This window comes from Anopheles merus, unplaced genomic scaffold (genome assembly GCF_017562075.2).
Source record: "Anopheles merus strain MAF unplaced genomic scaffold, AmerM5.1 LNR4000448, whole genome shotgun sequence".
Lineage (NCBI taxonomy): Eukaryota > Metazoa > Arthropoda > Insecta > Diptera > Culicidae > Anopheles > Anopheles merus.
This window is the reverse complement of record NW_024428028.1, coordinates 33672-45024: the sequence shown is the minus strand read 5'-3', so window position 1 is coordinate 45024 and position 11353 is coordinate 33672. Positions and strand designations below refer to the sequence as shown.

Here is an 11353-nt window from a genome sequence, read left to right as displayed (position 1 = left end):
TTATGCTAGCGTCTACAACGCGCAGCCCACCTATACCGTACCCGCAGTTGATCATCGACCACCGCCATCGGATCGGTCGCTGGTCCCATTTTGGCGGTGCCTGACGGGTGATAGATCGTTGCCGAGTAGTGCTGTATGAGACACTTGAAGAAGCGTCCACCGACTTGTCCGTTGCACGTGTCGCCGTGCTGTGCGTCATAAATGAACGTTTGCGTTGATCTTCCTCATCACGGACGTCTCAGCAACGCGCACGCCAAACTTGAGCCCTTCGACCTGCAAAAAGAAAGTCCCCTCCCCGTTCAGTTCCGCGAAGAGCCACACAAGCAACCTCTCTCGTAACTACCCAACTTACCAAATGTCCAGATCCCTCTCGACCGCAAAATAGTTGGGATAGATTTTGATCTTATCCATTGGATTGGCACTGGGTAGCTCGAGCCTACCACGACTCTCTGGGCGCATCAGCAGTGGCATGATCAGGAAAGAATCGTGGTACACCCACGACTCAAAGTTGCGCGCATAGTATTCATATGTGAGACCCGCGCCAGCCTGTCCCTCGGTGCCACCGTCCGAGATATCCGATTGGGCGGACATGAAATTTGCACATCGCCCCGCCGGCTGCCCGGCTTGTTGTACTTGGTGTTGATAAACCCCATCACCTCGCAGGACGGCATCGACAGCAACCGGCCCCTGGTTCCGAAACAGAAAGTCGCGCGCCACCGAAACTTCGTTCACTTCCACCAGGCGTATCGAGAGCGGTGCGCTTCCGGTCGGGTTTTGGATCAAAAACACGCCCCCCCGGCGGCAACGTGGTCCTGCAGGTTCTGCCCAACGCCGGGTAGCTCGTGGATCACGCGAATGCCGTGCCGCTGCAGCTGATCGCGTGGCCCCACTCCGGATAGCATCAGCAGATGCGGGCTGTTCAGTGCGCCCGCGGATAGGACGATCTCCTTCGTCACCAGCACGAACTGCCGCCGTTTGCCTTTGCGAAACACTAAACCGTAGGCACGGCGATCCTTCGGATCGATCAGACCCGCTCCACCATAGAGTTCATCGAGATGTGCAAATTCTTGCGATTTCCAATCGGTCGCAAATACGCCTTGGCGGGTGCTGCACCGTAACCCGTCGCGGATGGAACCGTGCAGTGGTGCAAACACCAGCTGGTCGGGTCCGTTCACTTCGTCCGCCAGCTTCATGCCGAGCTCTTGGCCGCCTGCAGAAACTTGGCTGCAGCGCGGACCGGTTGCGGATCAGCTCCACCGTCATTGGGCCCGTCGTACCGTGGTATGGGGCCGGCAATGTTCGGGTCACGTACATTTTCCATCTTCACAAGTACGGCAGCACATCTTGCCAGCTCCACCCCTGTTACCGAACCGGGCCCACTCGTCGTAATCCTCCGGGTGGCCGCGTACGTACATCATCGCGTTCAACACGGAACTCCCGCCAAGCACTTTGCCGCGTGGCCAGCTGCATCGATTGCCGCGCATACCCTGACAGAAGCGTTCGTTCGGTTCCGTTTCAAACTGCCAATCGAGTGGGCCCTTCTGTAGCGCTGGATACAGGTAGGGAAGGTCGCTGAGAAACGATTCGTCAGTGCCGGCTTCGAGCAGCAGCACGTTCCAATCGCACACTTCCGAGAGACGGGCGGCTGCTGCCGCTCCCGCACTTCCGCCACCGATCACCACAAAGTCGTACACGTCGTAGATGAACTGGGACGGGATGTCCTGCACGCGGTTCCGATAATCGACCACGTCCGTGCGCTGGAGCCAGATGCAGGCGTCCAGTATTAGCAACATCAGTGCGCTTGTGGGCGCGTCAGCATGATGCGCATGCGCGTGTATTGGCTTTCGAGTGGACCGAACCCCATGGTTTCGGCAGGGGGCAGGTGATGCTATAACTGCAGACGCTAGATGGCACTTAGTTGTGGAGTTTCCTCAATAAGAACTTGAATTCGGCAGGTTGGTGAAGTTATTTACGCGACGGTTCGCGACAAACTAAACCCGCTAGTACGAACCATTAAGATTGTCCCGTGTTGGTTATTTACAATCTATTGGCCAAAACTGCTGCCATCAACAATCGATACAGCGTGGAATAGTAAAAACTGGGTCGCCTTCAATACTGACTGCAGAGCTCTGAGCCGATCGGGGTTAAACCTTGCTGCTGATTATTTCGTTGGAAATTTATGTAATATGGCTTTGTTAATGTAGATAATTTTTATTTTGATATTTTACAATGAATTCTTCCATATTTTTTAAGTTTGTTTCAATTTACTTTCTAAATAAGTCTTCATTGAACTTTCATTGTGTAACAAACAATATATAAGAACGGTAATCGTTCTAATTGGTCGAAGAACGGATGTTCGGATTTGTTTGCCTGCATTGTTTTCGTCATGTTGTCCGCCATTGACCGTTCGTCTGCGAAAACGGTGGAATAAAGTTGCCACATCGTTTACAGTACACCACCAGTCGGCATTCCGACCCGGCTAGGGACGGTTCATATTTTTCGCCACCTCAGTGTCATTACCAGTGGCTGCGTGTAAGTGTAGTGTTTAATCGTCAAAATGAACGCGTCGGTAGCTACGAAGTGCGGACGCGGCTGCTCTATACGTCGCGAATCGGAACCGTGTTTTTTGCTACTGATCGACGCAAGCATCTGGCTGCAGCGGCCCGACATTGTAGACTTCCACCATCGTGTGCAACCCATTCCCGGCCCGTTTGTGCAGGACATTTACGACTTTGTGGTGGTGGAGCTGGATCTGCCGGTGCCGTGATGGCCGCACGGCTCTCCGAAATCTGCCACTGGGACGTGCTGTTGCTGGAGGCCGGCACGGACGAGTCGTTCCTGACCGACATACCGTTCCTCTATCCGACGCTGCAGACGTCGCGCGTCGATTGGAAGTTTCGCACGGAACCGTCCGATCGGTTCTGTCTCGCAATGAAAGACCAGCGGTGCCGGTGGCCACGCGGCAAAGCACTCGGCGGCAGCTCAACGATCAACAATGCTGTACGTACGCGGCAACCCGCGAGACTTTGACGCCTGGCGTGACCTGGGCAATCCGGGCTGGAGCTACGACGATATGCTGCCGTACTTTCTCAAGCTGGAAGATATGCGCGATCCACGGTACGCCAATCTATCGTACCATGGGCGGGGTGGTCCGATCAGTGTGGAACGATTCCGTTACCATACGCCGCTGCGCAACCATCTGCTGGCGGGGCTGGAGGAGATGGGCCTTACCAACCGGTACGGCGAAGTGAATGGGCCGATGCAGAGTGGTTTTGCCGTACCGCACGGTTCCATCCGGAATGGGTTACGGTGCAGCACGGCGAAGGGTTATTTGCGGCCGGCAGCGGCGCGTAAGAATCTTCACATATCCACCAAAACGATGGTCGAGCGCATTTTGATCGATCCAAACGATCGGCGCGCCTACGGTGTACAGTTCGAGAAGGGTGGCCGACGGTACCAGGTGATGGTGTCGAAGGAAGTGATTCTATCAGCTGGTGCGCTTAACAGTCCGCAGCTACTGATGCTGTCCGAATAGGACCAAGGCGGGAGCTCGAACGCCATGGCATTCGTGTGATTCAAGATCTGCCCGGCGTAGGACAGAACATGCAGGATCACGTGGCAACCGTGCGGGGGGCTACACGATACGGCCACCACCGGGCGGTCCCCCGTTAGCGTACGATTTTGCCGACGCAGTGGGCGTTGATACGCTGAGACGGTTCCTCTTCAACGAGGACGGCATGCTGTACGGCATGTCGCTGTGTGAGGTTATGGGTTTCCTGAACACCAAGTATCAAGATCCGGAACTCGATTGGCCCGATGTAGAGCTGTTCCTCGCCAGCCTGTCCGATCTAACCGACGGTGGACGGTTCGGGAAGCGAGGTTCGGGTATCAGCAACAACTACTACGCGCAGGTGTACGAGGAGCAGGTGTATCAAAACTCGTACATGGTCATACCAATGTTATCACGCCCGCTCAGCACCGGATGGTTGGAGCTGGCAAGTAAAATCCACAAGATCACATCCGTATCCATCCCAACTATTTTGACAACCCGAAGGATATGATGGTACTGGTAAGATTGATAAAGCCAAATCTTCGCGTGAGCGACAGGATTATGGTTTGACCGATATTTTTGATTTGTTACTTTGTAGATCGAGGTCTGAAGTTCGCCGATGCCCTTGCAAATACGACGGCGATGCGCAACATCAACGCTACCCTGCTTGATTACTCTAGGTCAGCCTGTCGAGCGAGCATTTTCCCAACAAAGACGATTTCTACACCTGTCTGGTGCGACACTACACCCAACAATCTATCATCCGTGCGGCACGGCCAGATTGGGCCCGGTCACCGATCCAATGGCAGTGGTTGATCGGTTTCTACGCGTGCACCACATCGGCGGACTGCGCGTAGTTGATGCGAGCATCTTTCCCGTCATTACCACGGGACACGAACGTGCCTACGATTGCGACTGGAGAGAAAGCGGCGGATCTCGTTAAAGCAGCGCGTACGCAGCCGATCTACGAGCGCACGCCGATACGCTTCGGGAGTGTAAGACACTGCACACAGACTATTCTGCCAAAGCAATGGAGGAGAGCCAGGCAGCATGAGGAGAAATGGAATGGAAAGGAACGGAAGAATTTGTTTCTCCCATGCATTTTGAAATTAATTTCGTTTCAAAGAGATGGTTCTTGGAATTGTGGGATGATATGCAAAGATACCATTTATTGAATGCCTGATCGATAATAGGAAAATCATATGTAAATACACAAACTAGTTATGTATATTCTTCACATTGTGGAATAATCTGGAATAATAATCTGGAATAAGCAGGAGATAGTTTTGGTCAGAGTTCATAAACTAGAGTACATACATTTTACATGTGTTTTCAAATTTATTATTACTACTGGTTGGTGTATAAATTAGTTATCGCTTACTTTGTAGTCACGAACTCACACACATACATTACACATTCACGCAGCCACAGACTGGGCCTCATTCATCACATTGCTTGGAGGGGAAATGTTTTATTTTACAAAGAAGGTCTGATGATAGAGAGCGACCGTGCGACGACCATATGCCCTTTCACGCAACGCCACGTTTAATCCAAAAATCTTTTATCATGTCGGCCCCTTTCTCCGCTATCATAATGACCGGTGCGTTGGTGTTGGCACTGACGAGCTTTGGCATAATGCTGGCATCGATGACACGCAGACCGCGCACACCGTACACGCGCAGCTGCGGATCGACAACGGCCTGCTTGTCCCAGTACGGCCCCATCTTGCAGGTGCCGACGGGATGGTAGATCGTGCACGTGTAGTGCCGGATCATGCACTCCCAGTACAGATCGGTGAACATCTGGATGTGTGCACAGCCGGGGAACTTGTACGCGCTCAGCGTCGACTGGTACTTTTGCATCGTTTGCGTTCGCGACAGCGCGTACGCAATCTTTACACCCTCGACCAGCGTGCGCATGTCGCGGTCGTCGTGCAGATAGTTCGGGTAGATATACGGATAGTCGAACGGATTGCTGCTGCGCAGTTTGATCGTACCAACGCTGTGCGGCCGCAACAGCATCGGTATGATGCTCCACGCGTCCATGTTGTTGATCGGTTTGAAAACGGTATTGTAGAACGCTTCCGTCAGACCGTGAGCCTTGCGCAGCTGGTTGCCGCCGTCTGAGTTGGTCGAGCCGGACACGAAGTGAAACTCAATGTCCGGATAGTCGTCGGTCGCATTGACGTACTTCGTACTGACGAAGGCCAGTCCTTCAACCCCGCCGAGAATGGTCAGTGGTCCCTGCCCGAGCACAGCGTACTGCAGTACGGTCGACATCGAGTGGTAGCGGTTCTCCACAATCGACACTGGCTGGTTCACCATAAACGTCAGCCCACCGAGTCCGATGTGGTCCTGTAGGTTTTCACCCACCGGCAATCCTTGATCAGCGGGATTCGATGCTTGGCCAACTCGCTCTTTGGCCCAATGCCCGACAGCATCAGTATCTGGGGCGAATTTACCGATCCACCCGACACGATCACCTCCTTCGAGGCGCGCACATGGTGCACCTTGCGATCGCGTATAAACTCCACGCCGAACGCAATCTTACTGATCGGATCGATCATCACGCGTGTCACGTGAGCAAACATCGCCACGTGCAGGTTCGGCCTTAACCGGCTGGTCTGAGAAACGCTTTCCCAGTGCTGCACCGTCCCCCGCGACGGATCGTTCCCTGTGCGATCATGAATCCCGTCTGCTTGGCACCGTTTAGGTCCCGATTTTCATAGCCCATCTCGACGCCCGCTTCGACGAAAGCGGCCGCTAGTGGTGTATGGTACGGTGCTTCTCCGACCGTCAGATATCCCCCCGTTGAGTGGTACGGTGTGTTGGCCAGATAAGGGTTCGTGTTGTCTTCCGACTTTTTGAAGTAGTACAGCGCGTCCTTGTACCCCCAGCCGGTATTTCCCATGGCCTCCCAGTTGTCGTAATCTTTCTTGTTTCCACGCAGATAAAGCATGTAGTTGAGTACGCTGGATCCGCCGAGGACTTTTCCCCGGGGCCAGTTACACCTTCCACCGTTCATTGCTGCAAATATTAGGAGAAGAAAGTTTAAGTTAAGACACACTGGCAACAAGTTCCATCTTAAAGTAGTGACTCTACCGACCTAAGCAAAACGTTCCCGACGGTTCCGACTTATACTTCCAGTCCAGCTTGCTCAACTGTAAATAGCCCGCCATCAGTGGTACCTCGGATATTTCCGTCTCATCGCCGCCGGCCTCCAGCAGCAGCACATTCCAGTTTTCCACCTCGGTCAACCGATTAGCCAGCACGGCTCCTGTGAGTTGGAAACAGGCAGCAGCAATTCGAAACGTAAAGTCCCGTTCGCGGCCCTAACGTCGTTCACTGTCACACTTACCTGCCGATCCGGCGCCTATAATTATAAAATCGTACTTGTCCAACATAATCTCCGTTGGCACATCGATAACGCGCGCCTCCGGATCCATGAACTCTTCGTACTGGAAGTAGGCAATCGCGGCAACCAGCATCGGCACAAACCAGCCAACGCTCGAGGCAGCCGTGGCTACCGATCCGAACGCGGCACCGACTAGCTCGCTCATTTTGTGCGATTATAGAGACACTGGTCACTGATCTCACTCGTTGTGCTCCACAAGAAACTATTCTCGTTGGTTGTACTCTAAACAGTTTCTTTTTGTTTTATGTGTAGTGCGAGCTTTCAGTCTCAGCTGCGGCGAGACGAAACTGATAGACGACTCACTTTCGTCAAACTGATAGACGACCTTCAAAGCGTACTTGTTACACTTTAATCAAATATGTCATTACTGGTCACGTGTTATTGAAGGAATTTCTGCATTTTCTAAAATAAAAAATGACAGTTACATCAGGTAATTTATCAGGACTAAGAAAATGTTAAACTGTATTTTTATAAGCTGTATTCCGTGCTATAATCCCTCAAACAAAACCAATTCTTAAACCATTCACATCAGCTTTCTACTGCAACTTTCTACGAAGCTCACTATAGGTTTCATTTGAACTGTTCAATATGTAATCAGTATTAGTCATCAATCATACTGCATCAATCGTGTCGAAGGTATTGCTGCACACGCTTTACCGTCCACCGCACTATTAACGTCACGACCACAGACGCACCATGAATCGATGCGGATTGGTGTACGCATTTTTAATTTTTATGCGCAACGGGTTTTGTTTGGACTTGGATGATGCACCCACCCAACACCTCCACAATGTAGGGAAAATGATATGGAGAAACCTTAAGCGTATGAATCCTAACGCAACGCATAACCGTACGTCCTATGATCGATTCCGAAATGACAGTGATAAAAGAACTTGTGAAATCGTTTTCCTATGTCTTATTACATCACACCACTTTTTTGCTCAACTAACGAAATCTAGTGTACCCACTGTACGCGGGTAAAGTTCGTAAAAACGTAGAATATGCGGCGCATAGACTACTTAATCGATCACGTACTGTTGCCGAAAATTTAACGATCGTGATTCGGAATGTCTGGAAACCTAGGCTTTTTCAATGTATCGTACCCTTCCCTAAACTGGACCGAGAAAAAGTGAGGACTCGTCCAGTGACGGCTACGTGAGGAGAAATTGTAAACTGCGACACAGTTTGCTGAAAGTTACCGAAAGCGGCTCCCAATTTCATACTGACGGTGTAGGGTAATTAATCAGCTACAGCTTTGGAGTGCTTTGGCCATCGTTACCAAAAACGAAAACTGCCTTATCACACTACCAGCCCAGAGAGGCATGAAGTCAGTCCTTCATTAGCAAGACTGTTCATCATGTCTCTATGCGTTACGTCAAATATGTCTGACCCTTGCGTAAGTCAGAATACTGAATGCTTTCCAAAGGGTTTGGAAATTACTTTCGCTGATTGAATTCGATCGAAGCTACACCTGTGTGAGCGTGAGTGTGTAAGTATGCATAGGAGGAAAGAGAAAAGAGAGCACATGCAGCTGCTTTTACTTGGTGGAATTTTTAGTGCGGATTTTGTAAAAAAAAACACTATTACAAGCATTCACTGCAGCTTTACACAACCGAACCGGCCAGTGAGCTTTACGTCGTTCACTTTCTGTCACTTTCATCTTCTATGAGAAACTGGTAAGGACGGCCCTCCATGTGTGTGCCCTACACGTTTCTTTAACATTTTAAAACCTCATCTACGAGATTGGGCTAGGAACTACAACTTCTCATTCCGACGATTCAACTGTTGTACTGGTGGCAACGACCTTAACCTCCATAGGGCTGCCAAACCTAGTGTGGAATGAAGTGAAATAAAATCGGTCAAAACTTGTTTTCATTTCCTTTACTCCTTCTGGTCAAATATAGCCGCCAAGCCGCTTGGCGTACAATAATGTAAAGGTGAAGAACAGGAAACCCTTCGTTTAAGTTCGCCTCACGTCGAACGAACTGGACTAACATCGAATGCAGTTTCTAGATTACAAATGATCTCTTGTTTTTTTCTTAACAACGATCTGTTTGTTTGTGATCTTTCTGTATGTTTTAATTTGATGGCTGCTTACTGTGCCATCCACAAAATCTTGAGAATCACGCAAATGTTTCCCTACGAAGAAAAATAATCCACTCACACACTACCCCATTCAATACAAAGCTAAAGCCTCAAAATCTAGCTGATTGTGGTTAGTCAGCTTGAGTCCAGTTTCAAGACCCACTTGTATACATTCCCGGCTTAACTTTCTTCCCTGTACGTTCCGGGATTTCCTCATACGTAGTCCGCACCAAAACATGAAATGGGTCATACGACCACGGACTGCCTGCTTCTTCTTGGATCACCGCTACACGCTTTTTGTGGCAGCACATGCATGCCCACACTTACACAAACACACACACACACATACGTATACAGAAAATAAGATACACGATTACACATCCCGCATCATTCTTTTGGAAAGTAGGTCTTCTCTGGGTCGCGGACGCGTTGACGGTTTCTCCTGTTCTTGATGTAACGCAACCGGTTGAGGTTTTTGGCACCGATTTGCGCTCTAAACAAACTCCCCCAACGGTTGCTCTAGCAATGTTAAAGGAATGGATATGATTCGAACCTCTTTTTTCGTCGACTTCACGCACGCACGCACGCACACGGTCCGATCAGCGAAGCATCGTGTTTGAAGCTATAGGAGTTCATTCCCGCGGCTCAACTGCACCGGTTCCACGGAAGAAAGTTGGACCTCAACTGACGATGAACCGAGACGCGTCCGATCGCGCAGGTCCCGACCGGTGGAGCTCGCCGCTTTCAGCCTGAAGCTTTCGTGTGGTGGAGGAACTGTACTGAGTCGGGTTGCCGTCGGCCGGTACCGTTACCATACATCAATCGTTCTTCTTTTCACCGATCGGTGAAGTGGCAACTGCCAGCTGTTGGTTCGCTGCTGATTACGATATCTTCGCATCCCTAAAGATGGAACACTGTTTCCCCTGCATGGAGAGGTTGTTTATTACATATTCGATTCATCCCAGCAGTGCACGATCTGGAGTACACAGGAATGAAAGAGTGTCTTTACGTTTGGTTGAATGTTGTACTGACGATCGTGCAATCATCTGCAGACTTGCACTTCTGGAGATACCACCATGGAGCTCGCAGACTAGAAAGTGACAGCAAAAGTAATATCCTCCCTTTCGCAATATTAAATTATGTATTCTTGGCTCTTATGATCACCATGGAACCGGTTTCTTGATACTGCTGTTGTACATAGAATTGCTTTTGATACAAACAAGGACGAGACAAATGAAATGAATCTTCCCGATGGCTTACGCAATCACGTTCAATACTACTTCTTACACCCTGCCAAAACCATGTCATTTTGACAGTGGTATAATCTTTTTCATGTCTAGATTCCCCTCACAAAAAACCGGTAAATTTGGGGGGAGTTCTTGCCATTTACATTCACTGGCATGATTTAAAAAAAAACGCTTTTTGTAAAAAAATCATAGGCCAATGTCAATGTCACGGTCCGACGGTTTGCACTACAGCCATTGACCACCGGTTGTTGGATGAGGGAAAAAACCAATATAGCGGCACTTATTCCATCTTGCGTTATAGCGGGGTTGTGAAATTAATACAGGTTTATCTCATTGGCGTACACAGCTCAAAACAACCGCACCATGCGAATGAACTATGCAATATCGCTCGCAAGGATTTGCTTTGGCAGTCGGGCTGCCTACGTGCAGTTGGGCATGCAGCAACGTTGCTTGCTTCACTTCACTTTCTGACACTTGCATTTTCCTACAGGGTGGAATCATCTACTCCCCGGTTGGACCCCTGCTCTTCTCTCCTCTCTCTCTCTCTCTCTCTCTCTCTCTCTCTCTCTCTCTCTCTCTCACTCTCCCTCACTCTCTCTCTCTTTCTCATAGCAATCGGCATTCCATTTCTCGTTCATCGATTTGTGTTGCCATGTGTGTCAATGGTAAAGCTTTTCATACTCCATTAAATGTTACCGCGCACATAACCGAAAATGCTTTTAAACGCTTACTGGTGTCACGTCTGCGGCTTATCATTGAGTTTATTTATTCCAGCTACATTGTTTTTCCTTTTCTCTTTTTCCTCTCTTTTGTTTCAGGAGGTTTGAGCTTTAATGTGGTCTTTTATCTACTACTTAACCTAACTTCTATATAGTTTAATACGCAACAACAACTGAAACCTACTAAAGCATTAAAAGCACGTTACTATCTACGCTCATTTGATTTCGTTCTCTCGATGCGTCTAATATTTAAAAATTCTCATGCACTAATGCACACTTAAACAATCCAACCTTTGGATCCAACTTCCTGCGCTATAACCCCAGGCTGACCGTTTTCC

The 11353-nt window shown here is 49.7% G+C and overlaps 3 pseudogenes; 1 reads left to right on the top strand and 2 right to left on the bottom strand.

Annotated features, from left to right (window-relative positions):
- Window positions 1-6: 6 nt before the first annotated feature.
- LOC121602421 lies at window positions 7-1864 on the bottom strand (annotated as a pseudogene).
- A 522-nt stretch (window positions 1865-2386) lies between these two features.
- Window positions 2387-4604, top strand: LOC121602423 (annotated as a pseudogene).
- A 463-nt stretch (window positions 4605-5067) lies between these two features.
- Window positions 5068-9717, bottom strand: LOC121602418 (annotated as a pseudogene).
- Between the last annotated feature and the right edge of the window lie 1636 nt (window positions 9718-11353).